This window comes from Triticum urartu, chromosome 2A, assembly GCF_056163025.1.
Source record: "Triticum urartu cultivar PI428250 chromosome 2A, HENAU_Tu73, whole genome shotgun sequence".
Classification (NCBI taxonomy): Eukaryota; Viridiplantae; Streptophyta; class Magnoliopsida; order Poales; family Poaceae; genus Triticum; species Triticum urartu.
Genome location: NC_141874.1, coordinates 387,456,719 through 387,483,062, shown reverse-complemented (window position 1 = coordinate 387,483,062; position 26,344 = coordinate 387,456,719).

The following is a 26,344-nucleotide window of genomic DNA, read 5'->3' as shown; positions in this document are numbered from 1 at the left end:
TCGAGTTCGTCCGCAAGATCTTAGCGAGCTAGAGCATAGATCGGTAGGAGGGAAAGACTTCACGCGCACCCCAGTGTTCGAACCTTAAGGGTTAGCCGGAACCCCACATCCGACATTTGGCGTGCCAGGTAGGGGTGCGCTGGAGCTCCTCTCCACCAACCTGCGCCCCGCCACCCACCTGTACGGCCGGCACCAGCAACAGGGAGTATGGGTACCAAGCCCTGCCCCCCGCCCTATGGCGAGTGCTATGGCCAACCAAGGTCAAGCCGGAGATGCCGCCGTGTTACGACGGCGCGGCAGACCCAGCGTCATTCCTACTGACGTACGAGGAGGCTGTCCTCGAAGACGGGGGCGATGACAAGATCATGGCCAACTGGTTCCCCATGGCCCTCGCTGGCGAGCCGTGCGCCTCGCTGCTCAACCTCCCGGGATCCACGGTGGCATCCTAGGGGGAACTCCGCGACCTCTTCAGCGCACGCTATGCGGTGCCTGCACACCATGCAGTTGTGGCACTGCTAGGTGGCTCTCAAGCACCACCTTCAGATCGCCACGTCAAACCTTTCTTCCATCAGATTGGGGCAGCCACCAGGCGCCCGGGGGCTCCGCCGGGTTGGGCCGCGCCGGAGGCCGACCTCACCTTCGGCTCGGAAGACCACCCCGACTCCACCGCTGGCTCTGGGATGCTCCCGATGCTTTGCACGCCCACCATCTGCAACGTGGCCGTTACCAAGACCCTCATCGACGACGGCGCCGGCCTCAACTTGCTCTCCGTAGAAGCCTTCAGCCTTCTTCATGTGTCGCTCGAGCGGCTCGGCCTCAGCAAGCCCTTCATGGGAGTGGGTGGTGGAGCTGCCCACTCTCTTGGGCAGATCCGCCTCCCTGTCACCTTTGGCACGCGAGACAACCATCGCACCGAGCTGGTGGACTTTGACATCGCCCGCATCGGTCTCCCGTACAACGCCATCCTTGGGTACCCGGCTCTCGCTCAGTTCATGGCGGTGACTCACCCGGCCCACAACCTCATGAAGATGCCATGGAGCAAGGGCGTCCTCACCATCAAGGGGGACACTAAGGAGGCCGTGACGGCGCTCAGGCTCGCCTTCAAGACCACGGCAGCGGGACAGCCAGCTGGCGCCGGTGCGCCCAAGGCCAAGGAGACCGCACCCACCAAGAAGAGGCAACTGTTCACCCAAGACAAGGCGGAGACCAAGCAGGTTCCAGTTAACGAGGACGGGTCTTCAGGAGCCACCTTCACCATAGGAACCGGCCTTGACCCGGGACAAGAAGAAGCTTTGGTGAGGTTTTTGCGCGCGAACAAGGAGATATTCGCGTGGGAGCCCGATCAGCTGGTAGGGGTCCCGAGAGAGGTAATCCAGCATCATCTAAGGGTGTGCCCCAACGTACGCCCCATGAAGCAGCGAGCAAGACGGTAGTCCACTGAGAAGCAGGCCTTCATCTTCCAAGAGATACGAAAGCTGGAGGCGGCAGGTACCATCCGAGAAGTTCGATACCCCGAATGGCTGGTGAACCCCGTCGTAGTTCCGAAGAAAGGTGGGAAGGAACGGATGTGCGTCGACTTCACCAACCTCAACAAAGCCTGTCCCCAAGATCCGTTCCCCCTTCCGCACATCGATCAAATCATCGACTCCACCGCCGAGTGCGATTTGTTATGTTTCCTGGATGCGTTCTCTGGATACCATCAGATCAAGATGGCGGTGGAGGATGTGGAGAAGACGGCTTTTTTGACACCATGTGGGGTGTACTGCTACACCTGCATGCCTTTCGGCCTTCGCAACGTGGGCGCAACCTTTCAACGGCTGATGCACATCGCCTTGGGGCGGCAGCTCAGCAGGAACATAGAGGCCTACGTTGATGACATAGTGGTCAAATCTCGCGAGACGAGGATGTTGATTCAAGACTTGGAGGAGACCTTTGAGAGTTTGCGTCGGGTGACCTTGAGGCTTAACCCGGAGAAGTGCGTGTTTGGCGTCCCCTATGGCAAGCTGCTGGGGTTTCTCGTATCCCACAGAGGGATTGAGGCTAACCCGGAGAAGATCAAGGCCATCGAAGGCATGAGCCCACCACAGACCCTCAAGGAGATGCAAAAGCTGGCAGGACAGGTGACCGCGTTAGGGCACTTCATCTCTAAGCTAGGCGAGCGCGCCTTACCCTTCTTTAAGCTCATGAAGAAGAAAGGACCCTTCGAGTGGACCCCGGAGGCCAACCGGGCCTTCCAAGACCTCAATAAATACCTCACTAGCCCCCCGGTGATGGTGGCGCCACGGCCTCTCAAGCCTCTGGTACTCTACCTCGCCGCCACCCCATACTCCGCCAGCGCGGCGCTGGTGGCGGTTCGGGAGGAGCACAAAGAAAAGAGTGTGCCGCGCCAAGCCAGAGCTGACGCAGCGCAGGGTCAGGAAGGCACACCAGAGCCATCAACGGCGGAAGATCAAGCTCGGCAGGGCAACGTCGCGGAAACTCCTGAGGATGGCCAAGTCTCAGGAAACCCTCCACCTCAGGATATGCCACAATCTCCGCAAGACCCGAGCCTCAACAGTGTGCCAGCCCTCGTCGAGCACCCGGTGTACTTCATCAGCACCGTACTGCGAGACGCAAGGGCACGCTACCCCATACCGCAAAAGCTCCCGCTCGCACTCTTGGTGGCCTCGCGCAAGCTGCGACACTACTTCCAGGGGCACCCCATCAAGGTCGTCTCATCTTACCCATTGGAGAGGGTACTCTGGAGCCCCAACTCAGCCGGAAGGGTCGCTGAATGGAACATTGAGCTGCAAGCATTCCAGCTGGAGTTCAGCACCACCAGGGTCATCAAGGGAGCCGCGCTTGCCGATTTTGTGGCAGAATGGACAGATGCCCCGGCTCTTGAGGAAGGAGAAGACTAGTCCACCTCCCTAGGAAGTGAGGCACCAAATGGCTGGGTCATGTATTTTGATGGCGCCTTTGCGCACCAGGGTGCGGGGGCAGGAGCAGTGCTCATCTCGCCCACTCAGGACAAGCTTTACTACGTCATGCAACTCTGCTTCCAGCACGTCTAGAAGGTCTCCAATAATATCGCAGAGTATGAAGGCCTCATAGCCGGCCTGAAGGCTGCGACGGCTCTGGGGGTGAGGCGCCTTACCGTCAAGGGCGACTCGCAGCTCCTCGTCAACTTCTCCAACAAAGTGTATGAGCCAAAGGACGAGAACATGGAGGCCTACCTTGTGGAGGTGCGCAAGATGGAAAAGCAGTTCTCGGGCTTGGAGCTGCAGCACGTGCCCCGGGGCACCAACAAGGAAGCTAACGACATCGCCAAGAGAGCATCCAAGCGGCAACTGCAAGAGCCCGGCGTCTTCGAAGAGCGGCTCTTCAAGCCGTCAGCTACGCCACCTCTTTCAAGCACGACTCAGCCACGGGAGCCCTAGCTTGCGGCCCAACCTCAGGAGCTCGGCTACTCTTGGCGCTCGAGCCCAAGGAGGAGTGCTGGACCAAGGAGTTCAAGGAGTACCTGATGCACGGGACACTGCCGGAGAAGGAAGAAGACGTGGAGTGCGTGGCCCGACAGGCCACGGCATACTGCATTCAAGACGGCGAGTTGTACAGGAAACGGCCGAACGATGTTACACTGTGATGTATCTCCAGCGATCAAGGGAGGGAGCTGCTGATTGACATACACGGCGGGGACAGTGGACATCACTCATCATCACGGACCCTCGTCGGCAAGGCCTTCCGCAGCAGATTCTATTGGTCCACAACACTCAACGATGCAGCCGAGCTGGTGATGTCCTACGAAGCTTGCCAATTCCACACCAAGCAAATCCATCAGCCTGCTCAAGGCCTCCAAACCATCCCGCTCACGTGGCCGTTCACGGTCTGGGGGCTAGACATCCTAGGCCCGTACCGACGAGCGCCAGGGGGCTATCGTTATCTCTACGTCGCCATCGACAAGTTCACCAAGTGGGCGGAAGTGGAAGCCGTCCGTACCATTCCAGCCGGCTCTGCTGTCAAGTTCATCAAGGGCCTCGTGAGCCGCTTCGGGGTCCCCAACCGCATCATCACATATAACGGCTCGCAGTTTACTAGTAACCTCTTTAAAACCTACTGTGCTAACCTTGGAACGCAGATCTGCTATGCTTCGGTGGCCCACCCCAGGAGCAATGGTCAGGCTGAGCGCGCCAACGCTGAGGTCCTGAGGGGCCTCAAGACCAGGACCTTCAAGAAGCTGGAGGCCTGCAGCAGGGGCTGGCACCACTGCTACCAAGCCAACGGGCGAGACTCCGTTCTTCCTCGTCTACGGAGCTGAAGCAGTCCTCCCTCACGAGGTCAAGCATCGCTCTGCGCGGGTTCTGGCGTTCGACGAAATGCAGCAGGACGCCATGCGGGGGATGGATCTCGTGCTGGGGGAGGAACGTCGTCGCGAAGCTGCATTAAGGGCGGCAAGGTACTAGCAAGCGGTGCGGCATTACCACTGCCGCAACATTCGCTCCAGGACGCTCGAGACGGGTGACCTGGTCCTGAGGCGGGTCCTCTCCAGGGAAGGGCTGCACAAGCTTTCACCGATGTGGGAGGGCCCGTTCAGGGTCGTCCACATCTCCAGGCCTGGCGTCGTGCGCCTGGAGACGCAAGAAGGGACACCTATCCAAAACGCCTAGAACATCCAACACCTCTGGAATTTCTACCCATGAAGCAAGGCCCAGAGCCTGTGAAGAAAGGCCCAGAGCCTGTGAAGAAGGCCCGGTGCCTGTGAAGAATCGCCGCCCGTGACACTCTCACATAATAATGAGTTGGGGCTGTACACGCCCCGGAGTCTCAGGAGCGCCGGCCTTAGGCCCTGGGGCTCCCTCCCACGCCTAGTGGACAGCACTTAGCTCCTTGCTGGTGAGAAGACTTGAGGACTAGATTAGGTGCCGGACACAGCTTTTCATTTTCTTTCCGCAGTTGGCTCGTTTCTCCTTAATCAAAGTTTTCTTTTGGCGTTCCTTGATGATTTGGTTCCTTCGCCTTTTACCGCATTTTTCGGCTCTGGTTTGCTCATGATCTCTCTCTCGCATACCTCGCGAGGGGGCTAGGCAGGTGCCCTCGCGAGCATTTTTCTTCTCTCTATCTTCTCGCGAGTCACCCTCGTTCGAGCCTGAAAGCTGGCACATCTCTCCTAATCCGTGCCCCTCGGGTACCGCGATACAAAGTGCCAAGTCAAGGTTTGGGTGAATGGCAAATCCTCTAGCGCACCCGCTAACAATTTTTTTGCAGTTTCTGAGCAAATGCAGGCATCTCGTGAAGGAAAGGGCGTCCCAAACACGCCAGGTTAAGTTATCTTTGCGCAAAATAACAACATGGCATGGGAATAACACGCACGTTGCATTAACCAAGAACCACAGTTCGATACACGCCCCTCTGGGCCCATACTGGAAAAAAGGAAAAAGCTAAACAAAGTGGTGTTTCAGCAATCCGCGGAGGCAGGCCCTTGGCGACGCCCTGAGCCTAGCCAGACCCCTCCTCGCGCTTCACAGAGGCACGGCGACGAGATGACCCGCTGCCTCCTTCGAAGCGAGCGCGGTGGCGTGGCGACTGGTCGTAGCCACCGCTGCTGGAGCTGTCACCGGAGGAAGAGCCGCCATAGCTGGAAGAGACACGGTCGCCGCTGAGGGCAGGCTCGCCCTCATCCTCGTCGCGACCGTCACCAAAGCTGAGCACCTCCTCACCGTCGTTCGTCTCGGGGCAGCACCCGGCGCGGCGACCATCTTCCCCGAACACCCTCACATAGAGGGTCGACCCACCATCATACCTGAAGTGGAACGTGCACCGCCTGCCCAGGCCGCGCGCGGGGGCGAACGTCTGCCAGCCACGGGCCAGGGCTATGTTGCCCACGGGGGAAGTCTCAACCACGACCCAGGAGGCCTTGCTGCAGCAACCATCCGCCTGCAACCAGAGCCCGCCTGGACTAGGGGCCGGCAGTTCATCGACAAGGAAGCGTGGAAGGTGGAGCCAGTTGCTGGCCGGGTTCTCTGACCAGACAACGAACTCCGGCGACACCTCCGCTGAATGGAAGCGTGGGCGGGGAGGCCAGGCCACCATAGCGCGCCTCCCCTCGTCAGCTGGATCATCATGGTTGGGGCGGCCCCCTCCACGTGTCGCGGTGCCGCCTCGATGGTGGGCCATGGCGGGGGTCGCAGCGTGCTTGCACGGACGGCCGCGATCGCGCTTGGGTGCCGGGGAACCGGGGCCCTCGCGAGGGGCCTTCCCCTTCTCGGCGGCAGAGAGCTTCCTTCGTGGCGCCATCGGAGGCACTGAAAGCAATGAAGAAAAGAAGAAGCAAGCAAGCGAGGAAGAGATGGGCGATGGCGGCTCCTCCCCCCTCCCCATTTATAGCAAGAGAAGGCCAACCGCGTCTCCCACGATCGCAGGTAATGATGGTTTCCCTTGCATGTCGCAGGGACTTGTCAAGTCACACAGTCGTCGAGGCAGCATGGGGAAGCGGAGACGCCCACGTCCAATCAACTGCCACACGTCAACCGAGGCCACAGGCTTTTGGGGCCCGTGGTGCTCCGAACTTGACCCTTGGCTTCTCCGTGAAGCCAAGCCCGCACGCACCTTGGGCCCGGGGGCAACTATCGGCGTTCTGGGAACGGGGGTCCCCAGACTTGCCTGCCTGCGGCCCGCGGCATGGCGGAGCCAGCAGGCCATACGGCCCATCTTCATCAACAAAGCATCCAAGACCCTCGCGAGGGTCCAAGCCTCGCAAGGCGGACGACGCAAGACCTCCTCCCGAGCGGCCTAGTCAGGCAGGCTCGCGAGGGGCGGAGATATCAAGGCGAGGCGAACCTCACAAGGCTCTCGTGACGTGAGCCATGACGATCGACACCAGGCAGGCACCAAGCGGGTGCCAGCGCGCGCAGCGTCCTTGTTTCCTCTTTGGTGCTAAGGAAACAGGCGCAACCGCGGAGTACTGAGGCATCAGGCAAAGGTTGCCATATTGGTGCAACAAGACCAAGACCAGGAGGACGGCAAGGCGGAGGTCATTGTGGAGCCCAAGACGGCGTCACCACCAGAGCTTTGTGCAAGCAAAGACTAGTTTGGTCAGGATGGCTCGTACTAGCTGTCCCCCTTCAAATTTGCCCGCCGTTGTTGGTCCCTTCCTGCTCGATATTTGGGAAGAGGACCAGGGCCTCTATAAATAGGACTAGCCACCACCATAGTAGGGGATCGGATCTCATCTCATCTTAGCTTGATCCAACCCGATCGAGAGTTCATACGCACAAGAACACCTCAACCTCAGGAGGCAGTTCTTCCCTTGTACTGTTCTTCATCAGCCCAAGAGGCAATCCACCACCACACTGGAGTAGGGTATTACACCACAACGGTGGCCCGAACTAGTATAAACCCTATGTCTTTCTGTGTTGTGAGTTCATTGAGTTCGTCTGCAAGATCTTAGCGAGCTAGAGCATAGATCGGTAGGAGGGAAAGACTTCGCGCGCACCCCAGTGTTCGAACCTTAAGGGTTAGCCGAAACCCCACATCCAACAGTACGGCTCCTTACAAAAGAAGAGAAGATTCTCCCAAAAGAAGTAGGAGAGAAGAATCACCGCCAAGAGAGAGAGAAGGAGTAGATATGATCGTTATGAACGAAGACCCTCTCAGAGAAGCAAGGATTCAGAGAGGAAAGACAAATCATCAAAGAGCTACACAAAAAGAAGACATCAAGCTCATGTTGGTGAATGGGTATCCGGCTCCGACTCTGACAATCACTTCAAAATAAGCTATCACTCCGACTCCGAATATACTCAAGATGAAGGTGTTGCCAGTCTAGCACTTGTGTCAACCGACTCCTACAACATATTTGACACACCAAATGAAGGAATTGGAAGATGCTTCATGGCTAAAGGTCCAAAGGTAACACACCTCGAGTATGTTGATTTCAATAGTGATGAAGATGATTTGCTAGGAGATGATGATTTACTTGTTGACAACTCTAGTTATGAAAACTATGATGAACTTGCTATTAATCATAATAATCAAGATAAAACGAAGGACGATGATAAGAAGAATATTGAGTGTCTAACTAAAGAACTAAACACTCTTAAGTTAGCTCATGAAACTACCTTGGAAGATCATCGAGAACTTTTAAAGAGTCATGAGAAGCTACGCTTTGAAAAACTCAACCTTGAGCAAGAGCATGAGTTCTTAAAAGCAATCAATGATGATCTTCGCAAGAAAAGTTCTTCTTACATTGACAAGCATTTACTCTTGTCTACTTACATGCCACAAGTTAAAACTAGCAACAAGAGTAAGAAAGATTCTTCTTCTAGTAGTAACAACAATCATGCTAAATCCAATATTGTTGCTTCTAGTAGTTCTCTTGATTTCACTAATGATTCTCTTAGCCAAGTTACACTTGAGCAAGAAAATAGCTTATTGAAGGGAATTATAGAGAAAGGTGTTTACAAGAGCCTTGCCGGGAGTAAGCAATTCGAGGAAATTGTACGCAAGCAAGGAAGACATCGGAAGAATCAAGGGGTAGGTTTTGAACGAAAGTTCAATGCCAATGGAGTTGAGTGGGAGGAAGATCAATACCCCAAGACGAAGTTTGTTCCTCAACAAGAGAAGTATGATCCTACTTCTTTCCAAGGAACACAAGCTCAAGATGATCTTCCACCACAAGACCACAAGCTAAAAGGCAAGGGCATGCTTCAAGAGGAAATTGATGCATTTGAAGAAGCACCTAAGGCCTCGGTCAAGTGGGTTCCCAAGACTACATCAATTTCTACTTCATCAAGTATGACTACAACTCCAAGGATTCCCATCAAGATGGTGTGGATCCTGAAGAAGAAGAACTAGAGAGTTCTTGAGGGTGACTCTGCCAACATACTTCACTCATATCATTTTGGCGAGGACAAGTGCAAGCAACTTCCATATCTTGTACTAGTTCAAGGAGTCACAAACCCTCTTGTTGGTAAGACAAGGGACAAGGTAACCTAATGATTTCAAGGACATCATCCTATGTGAACATCACTCTATGTCTATGGATATCCTTGTTTATTCCTTGTGGGACTAACCCGTGTAGGTATTGAAAGTGCAACTCACTCAAAAGGATTGCTCCAAAAGATCTACATCAACATTGAGCATCTACATCTTCAACACCTACATGAAGTCATCATCGAAAAAACCCAAGGTTAGTTCATCCCTCTTAGGGGGGATATCACATCTAGGGGGAGCTTTACTCCAATCAATTGAGCTAAAGCAACTCTGATGGTGTGAACACAACAATGCTTTGTGTAAAAGTGGCAACCCCACTTGTGCTTAAACGATGAGTATGACCTATGATCAAATGTTCTCATTTGACTCCTAAGTCAATATACTCATATATAGATGACCTAGTCATCTCCAAATTGCTTGATAGATGCTAGAGTGATTGTGCATGCTTTGTCACATATTTCATTTGCCATCTTATTGTGTGAGCATGTTGGATGCATATTTTACTCATTCGAGGACATCCATTTGTTGCTTTGATTGTTTGGCCTTTTCTCTTTTGCCAAATGGATGGACAAGAATGCCTAAGAACTCCCTCTAGCTATCTATGATTTCCTCGTCTCAAACTCTATTCATGCTACATCACAAAGTTTGATCAAGTCAGATTTGAACCACTCTATGTGAGGAGCACTCGGAGTCCCCGATTTGTCATAGACTTAAACTTACAAAACTTCTTTGTGCATTTCGGTATGACCGAGTCATCCATTTCGGTCACACTGAGATCACTAAGTTGATCTAGGTTTTCAATCTCGGTGCAACCGATTCGAACGTTTCGGTCACACCGAGTTGCAGTAACCGCTTGCAGTTCTACATCTCGGTGCCACCGAGTTGTTCCACTCGGTCACACCGACACGGTCAGGTTATATATACTGACGGGTCAAATTTTGGAAATTTTTCCGAAACCCTTCACCCGCGCGTAACTTGCTCTGCCTCTTCGGGTCTCCGGATCGTCCTCTCGCCGCCAGCGACCTCACGCCACTGGTCTTCGCCGCCGTCAACGGCAATCTGCTCCACCGTTGCCTCCGTAGCGAACACTCGCCGCTCTAGGGTAAGTGTTCGCCCCCTTGTGCTGTCTTTTTCACTCCAATTCCTAGCACAAGGACAATGCCATGTTTCTTGCCACGATTGATATTGATCCATCCAACTAAAACTCCCTTAGGTCTAGATTGATTCAAAAAATTTAGGGTTAGCTCTCCGCAGAACTCATCTCGGACCAACCGAACTGTAGAAATCGGTCTCACCAATTCGGCCTTGGCCATTGCACATGCGCTTTTTGGTCTCACCAATTCGGCCTTGGCCATTGCACATGCCCTTTTCGGTCTGACCGAAACATGAAAATAGGTGTGACCGAGTTCAAAATTTTGTGAAACCCTAGCAATCTCGGTGCCACCGAACGGTGACTCGGCCCTACCTTGTTCACTAGTTTAGGTTCCAAGTGTTGCTTCGGTATCACCGAGTTTGTCAATTCAGTAGCTCCGAGATCACTTCTGTAGAGAACTAAAACTAAGATTTTTGACTCAATTATTTTGCAAAACCTCTGTACTTTGTGATGCTCATCTACTCTACCTCATCTACAACCTATTCACAGGGTCTGTTGATAGTTTGCCTGCAAGATGTCTGATCAAAGTGACAGCCAGAACAAATCTGAAGAATAGGTTCAGATGAGTGAGGGCACTAATCCCTCCAGCTCTTTTGATGATGGAAGCAGGAGCACTCCAAGCAACTTTCCTAAGGCAACCAGATCCAGGAAGAAGAAAACCTCAGAATCTGAGGATGAGGATTATGTGGCCATTGAGGATGAGGCCACTTCAAGCAAAAAGGTGCTGAAAAAGGAGTATGGCACAACTTCTACAGTTAAGCCAGGGATGCATAAGAAGGCACCAGCAAAGAGAGTTCCTATGTCTAAGGCCAGAGCATCCACTACTAAAACCTCCAAGCCAACTGAAGAGGCAGTTGGAGAAGGGAAGGAAAGGGTCAAGAAGACCACTGCCAGAGTGCTTGGCAGATCATCCATAATGAGAGGTTCATATGAAGAGGAAGAGGGTGCTGCACCAGCTCCTAAGGCTCAGAAGCTTATGGGAGATGCAATCAAGTCAGGGGCTGCTCCATCAAAGCCTAAGTCTGCTCCCAAAGCTCCAGCTCAGAAGTCTGCTCCAAAGAGAAGCACTAGAAACATTTCAGCTGTAGAAAAGAACAAGGCCCGGTGCCTGAGACTGTTGATGAAGAAGATGATGAAGCCCAAGTGCTAAGGAAGCTCAAGCCCAAGATCCCTGACCACAATGATGCATGTCCTGTTGTAGAAAACATGAAAATCAAGAAGGATTCAGGACTGAGATTATGGAGACAGTCTGATCCATATGCTGTCGGGAGGAGAACTGCTATGAATTACAGGTTTCACACTAAGGAACATCAAGACTTCTATGAGACAATTCTGCTTGACAAGAAGCCCATAGTGTGTGACATGAGATGGGTTGACTGGGAGTACATCAAGGAGAATGAAGATCACTATCCAGGTGTATATGACAGCTTCAAAGCATGTGGATTCGATACATTTGTTGCCCAGAAGCTCACCAAGTGGAATGATGAGTTGATCATGCAGTTTTACTCCACTGCCCACTTCTACCCAGATGGGAAGATCATTTGGATGTCTGAAGGTACAAGGTATCAATCTACCATTGAAGAATGGGCTCAGTTGATCAATGCCCCAGAAGAAAGTGAGGATGACTTGGATGTTTATGCTGAAAAGAAGAAAGGCCATAACTCTATGGCCAACATTGTTGGATACTCATAAGTTTGGATCTGTCTACTTCTTGTTGTCTGGTTTGCCTACCATCAACTGGATCCTAAGGCACACATTGCTACCCAAGTCAGGTGATCACAAGATGATCAGAGGACATGCTATCAATTTTCTCCATTTCTTTGATGTGCCTCAAAAGTTCAAAGTCATGAGTCTGATTGTGGAGACAGTCAAAAGGACAGCAGCTGATCAGAAGAGAAGTTGTGGGTATGCCCCACAAATTCAGGAGCTCATCAACTCCAAGATAGGCATAGGCAAATATCTATTGGATAAGGAGCACCTGCCCATCTACCCTAAATTTGAAGACAACACTGTTGTCATGAATGAAAATGAACCATCATCAGCTCAAGCACATGAGAAGAGAGAGAAGGCAAGGGCAGATAAAGCCGCAAAGATGCCAACTGTTGAAGAGGCATCTCAAGTATTCTTGAAGACCAAGCAAGATCAGCTTGGATATCTGATCCAATCCACCTTGACGATTGAAAAGGGCTTGGCCACCCTGACTCAAAACCAGGAGAGCTTGGAGAGGATCGTTGAGCAGAAATTCTATGATCTTGATGTCAAAGTGACTAAGATTCAGATTGCAGTTGAGCAGCTTCAGGAGGAAGCAGAGGAGAGGAGAGGAAAAGCAACCACTGATGCTTTCAAGCGAGTGCCACGAGGTCCAAGGTCTGCTGCAGTGCCAGTCTCAGATACTAGAGCTCAAGTGTCAGCACCAGCAGCTACAGCTCCAGTGCCACCTCCAGCACCCTCTCCATCAGCTCCAACTACTTAATCGGAAGCCTTCGTCCTTGGATTTCTCTCAACACCACCTCCCAAAGATCAAGCCTGAGAGACGTATAGAACTTAGCATTTTCAAACTTTTTGGTAACTTGTTGCCAAAGGGGGAGAAAAATTTATAGATCATAGGCTTCGAGAGAGAGTGTTGCTTTTTATCTCTCTTTCTATTTTGGTTGAACTACTTTATTGCGTCCTTGTGTGAGATACTTTATGTCCTTATGAGATACTTGTTTGATCATGTGTTTTATCATATGCTACCCTTAATGCTTGTTGGATGATATTATCTCTTATATCCCTATACGATCATTCACTTGCTTGGTGATGAGTGCATGTTTTTAACTTCTATCATTTTGAGCGCTCCACCAAGATGTATGTGACATGGAAGAGTAACCCATGATCCTAATCGATTGTGCAATTGCATTCAAAAGCAAATTTTAAATAATGCACAAATTTAGGGGGAGCTCTTGCTTATCACATACTTCTCAAACGATGATATTTTTCAATATTATTATCTTTTGTCGAAGCTGAAAGTGCGTTATATCGACTAGAGGGGGGTGAATAGGCGATTTTTATGAAAGTCTTCAAAATGTGGGAGTTATGAAGACAAACAGAGAAGATTATGCCTATTACTATGCAGCGGAAGTTAGATTACACTAGGCCAGCCATGGTCAAGTATTCAATAAAGTGAAAGTGCAATGACAAACAGCTGGAGTGTAATAAGGATCAGGTAGGAAGAAGTTATGAAGCCAAACAGATCATACATTCACGTTGTGAAGACAAAAGATAGAGCAAGCAAGCAATGGCTTCACAATGAGTAACAGTAAGAAAAAGGAAGTGAAGATGAAACCAGTGACTCGTTGAAGACAATGATGTGTTGGACCAGTTCCAGTTGCTGTGACAATTGTACGTCTGGTTGGAGCGGCTAGGTATTTAAACCTTAGGACACACAGTCCCGGACACCCATTCCTGAACACGCAGCTCAGGACACCAAGTCCTCACCGTATTCTCCTTGAGCTAAGGTCACATAGTCCTCGCCCAATCACTCTGGTAAGTCTTCAAGGTAGACTCCCAAACCTTCACAGACTTCGTTCACTGGCAATCCACAATGTCTCTTGGATGCTCTGAACACAACGCCTAACCGTCTAGAGGATTCACAGTCCTCAAGTGTAATAAGTCTTCAGATCACACAGACAAGAAGACTTAAGTGATGCCCAATGTTCTCTGGCTCTGGGTGGTTAGGGCTTTTCTCCTCGCTAGGAATTTTCTCTCAAAGGCTTCGAGGTGGGTTGCTCTCAAATGACAAAAGCCGTGCACTGAAATCTGAGCAGCCAACCGTTTATGGTTGTAGGGGGTGGGCTCTTTATAGCCACTTGGCAACCCGACCTGATTTGTCCGAAATGACCCTGGGTCACTAAGGAACTGACACGTGTCGCAACGGTCAGATTTCAAACTCTCATGGCAACTTTACTTGGGCTACAAGCAAAGCTGACTTGTCCAGCTCTGGACAAGATTCTCTCTCATTGTCTTCACTCAAAGACATAGGTTTTTGGTTTAGGCATCACTTCAGTCATTCTGACTGGTTCTCCTGGACCCCACTTAACAGTACGGTGGTTCCTATGACTCAACACAAAAGAAAAAGAACTACGAAAGATCTAAGTCTTCGAGCTCCATAGGCTTCATAACGTGTCTTCTTTTGTCATAGTCTTCAATGTGAATATCTTCATATACCACCTTTGGCTTCAATGTCTTCATACATTTTTACGGGTCATCTCTGGTAGTAAAACCGAATCAATGAGGGACTTCTACCTGTGTTATCCTGCAATTCTCACAAACACATTAGTCCCTCAACTAGGTTTGTCGTCAATACTCCAAAACCAACTAGGGGTGGCACTAGATGCACTTACAATCTTACCCTTTTTGGTGATTGATGACAAACTAGTTGAAGTTTTCAACGGGGAATATAGTCTATGAAATTGTAAAGGATAAGGAATTGTCTTCATAAGTTGCAAGGGCTCCCCCTGAAGATGTGCATATAAGTTAATTTGCTTTTGGAATGCAAATGCACAAGGCAGGTTGTACTTGTGGAGATCCACTTCAGCTTATGATGACAATCCACTATGCATGTGAAGGTATATGAAGATAATGACATGCATAATGGAAAATGGACGTCTGCGGAATGAGATAAGTGCGGAATTTATCGTCGCACATGCGGAATTTATCTTCGCAAAACAGGGTGGCAAACAAGTAGCAGACGACCATCGAGTTTTAGTGTTACAACTCAAAGAACCAAATGAAGCAAAAACGAGAGTTGTAAGAACGAAGCAAAATATAGCAAAACATAAAGCACCCGCCCATATGGACCCGCTTGAAGACTATCAACCCATATGCTTCTCCCCCTTTTGTCAGCAAGGACCAAAAAGGTTTGAAGACATAGAGTGTCTACTCGTTCTCAGGAGCAGCAGGGTCGTTGGAGGTGTTTGGCGGTGCAGAAGAGCTGGGAGGTGCTGAAGCAGGTGGCGGTGATGTAGCATCGTCTTCTTCATCAATGATTCTGGCAGTGACTGTAGCAGCAGATGAAGAAAACTCAGAGTCTTCAAGTGATGGTGTGTTGCGCATCACAGCCCTTCTAGGAGGTGTGGTGTCAAACTTGAATCGTTCAGTAAAGCCATCCTCTTCAAGTTCAGCTTCAGTACACATCATTGAGAGCCCTTTCCATGTACGACGACAGGTTTCATGAGTGACGAAAGCATTCTTGGTGGCAAGATTTCGAAGACAATTAACATCCACCAAGAGGCTTTTCATCTGACGCTTTAGCCAGTCGTGATGCCTATCTTGTTTTTGATGAAGGGCCACAAGAGGCTCTCGGTCATTGAGAACACGAGCGCGCTTCTTGGGTCTTGAAGCAGTTGCACTATCAGTGGCTTCAGTTGAAGCAGGGTGTGGCGCACGTGTAGTGCCAGCCAAAGGATACACCCTGGAGATGGCTTCAACACCTTCATCGTTCTGAGTGAAGCTCTGGTGTTCTGCATTCTGAAGACTCAACGGTTGCTTGGCAGGCTCAGGATATATAGCTTCAACAGAGGTATCCACATCTGGCAAGAAGATCCGATGGTTGCGGGCTGAGGGCTGATATGAGATCGCAGAGTGAAGCTTGATCAGTCTCATTACCCAAGGAGCATAGAACTTTAAACCAAAGAGATCTGAGCCTGATGCAGCGAGTTGGCGTATGAAGAAATCCTGTGCGTTGAAGCATTTGCCATGAAGGATACAGAATATCAGAGTCTTCATTGCACCCTCAATCTTGGCATTTGGAGAGTGCCCTTTAATAGGCCAGAGAGTCCGCCCGATAATGTGATAGATTGTTCTGGGCAGGTACTCAAAGTCTTCAACGAAGAACTCTGTTGGATAAGGAGCATCGAGAGGCAGTGGCTTCATCATGGAGAGCATCTGACTCATATTTGGTTCAGGCCTCTGGAATATGCTCTCAAGAGCTTCAGTGTGAAGTGGACAACCTTCCTCGAAGAGTTTGCCAGGAGTGGGCAGGCCGGTGAGCTCAATGATATTCGAATGCATTGGCTTCGTGATGGACGTTGCCGGTCATCCACTCCAGGGCCCAAGTCTTCGGATCTCTGTTGTATCCCTTGATGTGTAGGGTGGCATACAATTGCAACAGAAGCTCTTCATTCCAGTGCTCTTCATCAGTTATAAACTGCAGCAGACCCACTTGCTTGAAGCAATCCAGCGCTTCCTCTAAGTAGGGCAGACCAGCAATGGCTTCAACATCAAGGTGGTTGTGCGGGAAGATGCGACCTTGGTTGTATAGGATGCATGAATAGTAGCTGCGCTGAGGATAGCTCCAGAACCTATCTGATGAAATCCGTTCCCTTGAATAGGGGTTCTTGGAGCTGTTGAAAAACGTATTGTCTGCCTTGAAGCTATTGATGTCAAAGGAGCCAGGTGCTGATGCAGGACCTGGGAACCTTGGCAGCCTTGGGACTGGCTTCTGTACATGAGGCCTGTGCTCAACATGGTAATCAAATTGAGGACCTGTAGCAGACTCGGGAACAGAAGTGTCTGGTTCAGTAGCTTCGCTGTCTGCTGAAGCTTTTGGTGGGGAGGGCTCCACATTGGCTTCAGTGTTGGTTGTGGCAGCCTCAACATTTTCAGCCTCCGCTTGACTAGCTGGAGGGTCAGTCACAAGCACGTTCTCCTAGAGAACTGCTTCTTGGTGTAGCGGGGGAGTGGGATCTTGTGGTACTTCTTCATTTTCTTCGTCTGATGCAGCCGGAATGTCTTCAGCATAGACTTGAGGCCTTGGACCTTTGCAAAGCCTGCGGAACGCAGACGACGCTTGTGGGGTTGGAGTGGGCTGGGCCTCAAAGTCTTCTTCCTCTTGAGGACGATCCGCCCATGACGCATCTTGTGCAATTGGCGTCAGAGGACGACCAATGCTGATGAGCTCGCTTTGTTCATACTGAGGAAGGGCTGCATCATCTTGTACATTGTCCTGATGACCAATGTCTTCAGCAGCAATGGGGTCGGCTGCTGGTATGTTTTCAGCTTCAGGAGCCTCTGTGGAAGCAGGCTCATGAACCGTCAGTTGACGTTCTGCGTTCGGGTGCACCATAGCAATAGGTTCAACTATCAAGGGCTCTGTGGGAGCAGCCCGAGATTTCTTGATCTTTCTCTTCTTCTTGCTGGGGGCAGTAGGAGAGGCTTCAGAGCTCTTCCTCTTCCTGGCTTCAGCCTCAGCAGTTCTTGTCTTCTTGAGCTCTGAAGCTGTTGACAGGCTCTTTGGCTTCGAGCCAGTCATTGCAGTTGGGAAGACAATTGGAACTGCTTCTTGCCTTGGTGCCTCTGGTTCAGCTGGAACAGTCTTCTTCTTTTTCTTTGCGGCCATCTTGGGGTCGATGCCAGGACGCCCAAGTGCCTTGCGCTTCTCGGCCTCATTGTAGGCCTGCACACATCTTTCTGCCAGAGACTTCATCCGCTCATGTGAACCTTGAGCTTCTGCACGCTTCTTCAGAAAGTTTTCCTTAAGTTCATGCAACATGGTCTTGAAGCTCTTCACTTCTTGCACACTGAGCTTGGCCATATGCTTCTTGAACTGAGCCTTTTCATGATCAATTTTCTGCTTCAGTTCAACTATGCGCTGGGCAATAGCATGTTCTGAAGCAATAGCGCCTTGGAATGCGACGCTGAGGCCAACGGGCAGCTGCAGATCTTCGAAGCTGATGTCTGGTGAGGCAAACCATTCGTCGATGAAATTGTGGATGATGGCAACATCAAGGAGAGGCAAATTGTTGAAGATTTCAGCTTCTTCTTTGCTTTTGATGAGCTGCTCTAGAACGTCATCTCCAAGATCTTCATCACTTGACAGATCTATGGCTTCGCTGCGCAGGATGGCAGCAGTTGTGAGCTCTTTGCCGGTGTGTGGCTGAGGCACTTTGGCCTTCTGGGGCTTGGAGACGCGGGATACGTCTTCAGACTGCACACTGTCTTCAGGAGGTGCAGTTGCCAATGGCTTCGCCCTTGAGATTTTTGAGGAAGGGGCCGGCTTTGAAGCTTTTGGCTTCTTTGATTGCTTTGGCTTCGGTACAGCAGGAGCTTCATCAGACTCAGAGTCAGCTGGAGGGTCATTCACGGCAGTCCCTTGGACTAGGATGTGGGTGATGAGGCCTTCAAGGTTGGCAAACGGACCGATGATATTGGGTTCGGCGTCGCGTGTGCCATCTGCCCTTGGTGCGGAGGGACCAGGGTTGAAGTCTAACCCAAATTTCTTCTTGTTCTGCTTCGTTGATTGTTGGGCAAACTGGAAGTTGCGCTTGAACAGATTGTCGTCATGACACCAGAGTAGTGATGATGGATGTGCATCATCAGGCTGTGGTCCTCGGACCATGCATGGGTAGAAGCCTTGAGCAATGGCTTCATCTCTGGTCCTGGGAACAAGGTTCTTGTATAAGATGTCTTCCCGTGGTCTTTTGATGGCGCTTTTCTCAGCATACTCCCGGGTGACGAAGCGGTATTTGAACCATTGTTCAGCCCAATAGCGTCGAATCCATTGGATTCGAGTCTTGCGCTGCCCATAATTCTCTTCAGGATCTGTTTTATACATTTCTGCCAGGTCTTCAGGCAGATCTTTGGAAGTTCCTTCACGTCTCTGTCTGCCCCCCTTCCTTGCTGCTGCTTCTGAAGCCATATACTTTAACTTGAAAGGCTTCAAAGGCTTCAAAGGCTTTCTTTTGCTGGACCAACAGGAACTGGCTTCAGGAGAATTTATGTGATGCTGTAGGAATTCTGCAAATGAATGCAGACTATGAGAACCGAAGGATTCTCCCACGGACATGTACCTGTGACAACATTAAGGTGCGAGGGAAGGGGAAGAGGTCATATGCATTCTCAGAAGGTTTTGAAGATTAATCAGTTTAGAAGACATTGACCTCATCGTGCGAAGACATTCACTCATAGATAAGAAGTTGGTTCCAGATTTGTACGAACCCACAGATCAGTACAAGTGAGGAATCTAACTACTTCATGAAGCACAAGTGAATATACTAGGCATGTTATGAGATGCAGATTGAGAGATCTAACTTGTGTGAAGATAAACTTCTTATGGTAGAAAGTGACAGAACCATGAGATCAAAAGGGGCTGTAAAAAGAAGTTTTATTTACCACACTTGGAACTGCTAGACGGAAGTGGGAGATGATGCTGAGCACTTCAGTCCTCCGTGCCCTAACTTGGCGACGGAAGACACCTACGGCGACGGCGGAGAGAATGATGTCCTCGGTCGGCGTGAGGACGGCGTCGGAGAGGTTGCGGCAGCGAAGCGCTTCGTCGCCGGCGTCGTCGAGAGTTAGCGGTAGCGCTAGGGTTCGTGCGAGGGTGGAAGAAGGAGATAATGACCACAGTAAGTGTGAATTTATAGGCACAGGGGCGGCACTGTGCTATTACACAGGTGCCCCTGGCGATTCGCATCTGAGAAATGCGTGGCCAGTTTGCGGAAGTTTGGGGTTTGTTCCACGTCCCACGCACGCCTGGATTGTCGGGCAGTCGTTCCTGCTTCTCCGGATTTTATGTGGAGGAATGAGCATTGAAAACGGACTTTATGGTTGTCTCTATATCTTTTGCTGACAAGGACGCAGTGAAGACATTCGATAGTTTCAATAGAATGCATATGACTTGGAGAGATAGAATTTGAGATAGAAAGCATAGAGAGATTAGGGTCCGATCACATTCACTTAGTTCAAAAGAATCAACCAAGAAGACATAGCTATAAGTGAATGCTGTAGAGGACAGAACACTAGTATGTATATATCTATATAATCAACGTAGTGAAGATAATCATGAAGACATGTTAAGTTTGAAGCCAAACCAAATGTGAAGATATTGCAAGGTAACGCCATGAGTGAAACACTTCAAAATAGAACGTTTGGTGGTGGCGTTACCCACCGTATAGGAAGTATTAGACCCAGACACGGCGCACAATTATCGTGGCGCTCCGAAGTCAAATTCCACATTAATGTATTCACACTTAGAATGTATGTCTTCATTGATTGAAGATATACTTTACTTTGTGCGTTGCACATCTAAGTCATCATATGCATAAGTGTTAGGATGTGTGCCTGATCACAGGACATTTGAGGATTCCAGGATATTTAGCTCACACCGTAACTTGCAAAATCTCTTCTCATCCAAGGGCTTGGTGAAGATATCTGCCAATTGTTCTTCAGTGTTGACGTGTATGATATCAATGTCTTCCTTCACAACATGATCTCTGAGAAAGTGATGATGAATTTCAATGTGCTTTGTCTTCGAGTGCTGAACTGGGTTGTTGGCAATCTTGATGGCGCTTTCGTTGTCGCAGTAAAGTGGTACTTGCTTCAGATGAATGCCATAGTCCTTGAGTGTTTGCTTCATCCACAGAAGCTGAGTGCAGCAAGATCCAGCAGCAATGTATTCAGATTTAGCAGTGGAGAGAGATACACAGTTCTGCTTCTTTGAAGACCAACATACAAGTGATCGTCCCAGAAAGTGACATGTGCCTGATGTAGACTTGCGATCAACTTTGTCACCAGCATAATCAGCATCCGAAAATCCAACCAAATCAAACTCTGAGCCCTTTGGATACCATAATCCTAGAGTTGGGGTGTGAGCCAAATATCGAAGAATTCGCTTCATAGCTAAGTGATGCGACTCCTTTGGTGCCGCTTGAAATCGAGCACACATGCAAACACTAAGCATAATATCTGGCCTAGATGCACATAAATAAAGCAAAGAACCAATCATGGAGCGGTATACCTTTTGATCGAACTCTTTACCATTGTCATCAGGACCTAGATGATGTTTGGCTGGCATTGGTGTTGTGAAGCCTTTGCAGTCTTGCATACCGAACTTCTTCAGGCAATCTTTGAGATACTTCTCTTGAGATATGAAGATGCCATTGCGTTGTTGTCGTATTTGAAGACCAAGGAAGAACTTCAGCTCCCCCATCATGGACATCTGATATTGCTCTTGCATCATATATCCAAACTCTTCACTGTACTTCTGATTGGTGCAGCTGAAGATAATGTCATCCACATATATTTGGCACACAAACAGTTCACCATCATATGTCTTCGTGAAAAGAGTGGGATCCAGGGAACCAGGTATGAAGCCTTTGCTCTTCAGGAAGTATTTGAGTGTGTCATAACAGGCCCTAGGGGCTTGTTTGAGGCCATACAGTGCCTTGTTGAGCTTGTATACCATGTCAGGATGTTTTGGATTTTCAAAGCCAGGCGGTTGTGCAACATACACTTCTTCTTCAATCTTGCCATTGAGAAAGGCACTTTTCACATCCATTTGATATAGAAGTATGTTATGATGATTTGCATAGGCCAGCAGTATGCGTATGGCTTCAAGCCTAGCCACAGGAGCAAATGTTTCATCGAAGTCAATGCCCTCCACTTGAGTATATCCTTGAGCAACGAGACGAGCTTTGTTTCTGACAACTTGACCATGCTCATCTTGTTTGTTGCGGTATATCCATTTGGTGCCTATTATGTTGTGCTTCCATGGATCAGGACGCTTAACCAGTTCCCATACATTATTCAGCTCAAACTGTTGAAGCTCTTCTTGCATAGCTTGAATCCATTCAGGTTCCATAAAGGCTTCTTCAACTTTCTTGGGTTCAGATATTGAGACGAATGCGAAGTGCCCACAGAAATTCGCTAGCTGAGTTGCCCTTGAACGAGTGAGTGGACTAGGTGCATTGATGCTATCAATTATTCTGTCAATCTGCACTTCATTGGCAACACGAGGATGTACAGGGCGAAGACTTTGCTCTTGCTGATCTGTGTTGTTGTTGGGAGGAATGTCTTCAGGCTGAGCATTGTCTTCATGTTGATCAGGTGCTGAGATGATAAGTTCTTCTTCAGGATGAGCTTCAGAAGGTATAATCTCTCCAGTTCCCATAAGCTTGATTGATTCACTAGCTGGAACTTCATCTAGCACATTTGGCAGTTGCTCTCTTTGTGAACCATTTGTCTCATCGAACCGCACATCCACTATTTCAACAACTTTGTAATGAAAGAGGTTGAAGACTCTATAGGAGTGCGAATCCTTTCCATATCCAAGCATAAAGCCCTCATGTGCTTTTGGTGCAAACTTTGAGGTGTGGTGTGGGTCCTTGATCCAGCACCTTGAGCCAAATACTCTGAAGTAACTGACATTTGGCTTCTTGCCAGTTAGGAGTTCATAAGATGTCTTGTTCAGAAGCTTGTGAAGATAAACACGATTGATTGTATGACATGCAGTATCAATGGCTTCAGTCCAGAATTTTCTTGGAGTCTTGTATTCATCTAGCATCGTTCTGGCCATCTCAATGAGTGTTCTGTTCTTGCGTTCAACGACGCCATTCTGCTGTGGCATGTACGGAGCTGAGAATTCATGTGTGATGCCCAAGGTATCAACATATGTATCAAGGCCAGTGTTCTTGAATTCAGTGCCATTATCACTTCTGATGTGTTTTATCTTGGCGCCAAAATTGTTCATAGCTCGATTGGCGAAGCGTCTGAAGACATCCTGCACTTCAGTCTTGTAAAGGATTATGTGCACCCAAGTATATCTAGAGTAATCATCAACAATGACGAAGCCATAGAGGCAAGCAGTAGTAGTAAAAGTTGAGTAGTGAGTGGGACCGAAAAGATCCATGTGGAGCAGTTCGAAGGGTTGAGTAGTAGTCATGATTGTCTTCGAAGGATGTTTTGCCCTTGTCATCTTCCCTGCTTCACAGGCACCGCATAAGTGATCTTTCTTGAACTTGACGCCCTCGATGCCTATGACATGCTTCTTCTTCGCAAGGGTGTGGAGGTTCCTCATGCCAGCATGCCCAAGCCTCCGATGCCAAAGCCAGCATTCTGAAGCTTTTGCAAGAAGACATACTGCAAGTTGTGGCCCTGCCGAGAAATCTACCACATACAGATCATCTTTCCGATACCCTTCAAACACTAGAGACTTGTCAGATTCCATTAGTACTAGGCAACGATATTTTCCAAACATTACGATCATGTTCAAATCGCAAAGCATTGAGACAGACATTAAGTTGAAGCTAAGGGATTCAACAAGCATGACTTTATCCATGTGTTGATCCTTTGAGATTGCAACTCTACCTAGACCCAATACCTTACTTTTACTAGTGTCAGCAAATGTGATGTGGCTCTTGTCGGATGGACGTAAGGTTGAGTCCATAAGAAGGCTTCTTTTGCCAATCATGTGATTTGTACATCCACTGTCAATAATCCATTCTGAAGACTTTGAAGACGCTGGTGTCGTACCCTACAGTGCAGTTAGGGGGATAGGCTTCATGAAGAGAATTGTGAAGCAAAAACATTTGACGAACCAGTGGGTTATGAAAACTTAGATCCAGATTAGGACTAATAGGGAGAGTAGCATGCGATTCAGGAACGAAGTACATAATGATGCCATTCGGGCATTTTATCTTGCGCCCTACAAGATTTTTAAGGTCCCCAGCAATAGCGTCAGAAGATTTTGTTTTTCTGCTGGAGACCTTTCCCTGCAAAAGAGAGTTAAGCTTTCTTAACCACCCACATCTTCAAGGGTGGCTTAGAAGCAATAAGTCTAAGTGCAGCATCTGAGAATTTTGGCTTTGAAGCCTTAGCAAATAGTCTTGCAGGTGGAAAATAATACTCATAGGAATAGGTAGAATAATTTTTGGTCATATGAACATGATGGTTCGATGAATCGCTCTCATATTCATATGCCTGAGTATGGTTTCCCTGCAAAACATTTGCGTTGGTGTGACTTAGGTGAGTCCTCTGTTTGTATGAAGCCTTTGGACCGTATGAAGCCTTTGGTCTGAGGTTTGTCTTCTTCAAGTGAGGTGTCATGAAGACATTCACAGGAAGATCTTCCAGACACTTTTTCGGAACCCAGATCTTCTTCATAGGCGGTCCATTCCTGCAGTTAGTACCAATGTACCTGGCAAACACTTCACCATTCTGATTCTTAAACAGTTTATAGTTTGCATCAAAGGATTCATCAATAATAATGGGGTCAGCACATGTGAAGCCAGATAAATTGGATGGATCTGCTGAAGGTTCCTTTGCAGCAACCCTTGTGGTTTTGGGGTACTGCTTAGGTTTCCAGTAAGAGCCATCTGCATTTATTTTCCTTACGAACCCAACACCCTCTTTCCTAGGGTTTCGGTTCAGAATCTGCTTCTTGAGGACATCACGTAATGTCTGATGTCCTTTAAGACTTTTGTACATCCCTGTTTCAAGCAATGTCTTCAACCTAGCATTCTCATCAGCAATAGCAGTGGTATCCTCAGTAGAGGGGTTAGTTACCACATCAACAGTTAAAGATATTGCAACAGCAGTAGCAGTGCAACATTCAGCAACAAAAGTAGCATTATCACGCTCAATGCATTTAAGACATGGTGGTTCAAATCCTTCCTGAGCGGAACTGATCTGTTCGGCGCGAAGTGACTCGTTTTCCTTTTGAAGATCTTCATGAGCCGCTCTCAACTTCTCAAGTTCTTGCTTCCTTTGAAGATAATCATAGGAAAGCTTTTCATGAGTTGTTGAGAGAGTATCAAGACGATCTTCAAGTTCCTGATACTTAACATGAAGATTTTTTATGTCTTCAATTAAGGATTCAGATCGAGTCATTTCAGCACCCAACAGATCATTGCTTCTGTCTAACAGTTTTTGAATATGTTCCATAGCTTTCTGTTGTTCAGTTGCAATTTTAGCAAGTGTTTTGTAGCTGGGTTTTGAATCACAGTCAGAGTCATCATCACTAGATGTTTGATAGAGAGTAGTGCGTGTGTTTACCTTGGCACCGCGTGCCATGAAGCAGTAGGTAGGAGTGGAGTCGTTCTTGTCATTTGCATTGGTGTCGGTGATGAAGTCATTGTCTTCAGTGTTGAAGATGGACTTGGCGACGTATGCTGTAGCCAGACTCGCAATGCCAGAATCAGACTCCTCCTCAGACTCCACCTCTGCCTCCTCAGAAGCGGACTCCTCCTCTGAATCCATTTCCTTGCCAACAAATGCACGTGCCTTGCCATATGAGCTCTTCTTGTGTGATGAAGACTTTGAGGAAGACTTGGAAGAAGACTTTGAGTATTTCTTCTTCTTCTTGTCGTCAGAACCATATTCCTTGCTCTTCTTCTTCCTTCTGTTCTCATTGTCCCACTGTGGACACTCAGAGATGAAGTGTCCAGTTTTCTTGCACTTGTGACATGTTTTCTTCTTGTAGTCATGAGCAGAAGCTTCATCATTCCTTGAGCTTGATCGTGAAGATTTTCTGAAGCCTTTCTTCTTGGTGAATTTTTGGAACTTCTTCACTAGCATTGCAAGTTCCCTTCCAATATCTTCAGGATCATCAGAACTGCTGTCAGATTCTTCTTCAGATGAGGAAACAGCTTTTGCCTTCAAGGCACGAGTTCACCCATAGTTTGGACCGTAGATATCTCTTTTCTCAGAAAGCTGAAACTCATGTGTGTTGAGCCTCTCAAGTATGTCAGACGGATCGAGTGTCTTGAAATCAGGACGTTCTTGTATCATCAGGGCTAGGATGTCAAACGAACTATCAAGTGATCTCAGCAGCGTCTTGACGATTTCATGTTTGGTGATCTCAGTGGCGCCGAGGGCTTGAAGCTCATTTGTGATGTCAGTGAGCCGGTCAAATGTGTGTTGGACATTCTCATTGTCATTTCGCTTGAAGCGGTTGAAGAGGTTGCGAAGAACACTGATTCTTTGATCTCTCTGGGTTGAGATGCCTTCATTGACCTTGGAGAGCCAGTCCCAGACCAGCTTGGATGTCTTCAAGGCACTCACACGGCCATACTGTCCTTTTGTTAGATGACCACATATCATATTTTTGGCAGTAGAGTCCAGTTGAGTGAACTTCTTGACATCAGCAGCAGTGACACCTTCTCCAGCCTTGGGAACACCGTTCTCGACGACATACCATAGGTCGACGTCAATGGCTTCAAGATGCATGCGCATCTTATTCTTCCAGTAGGGATATTCAGTTCCATCGAAGACGGGGCACGCAGCGGAGACTTTGATTATCCCTGCAGTCGACATAGCTAAAACTCCAGGTGGTTAAACCGAATCACACAGAACAAGGGAGCACCTTGCTCTGATACCAATTGAAAGTGCGTTATATCGACTAGAGGGGGGGTGAATAGGCGACTTTTATGAAAGTCTTCAAAACGTGGGAGTTATGAAGACAAACAG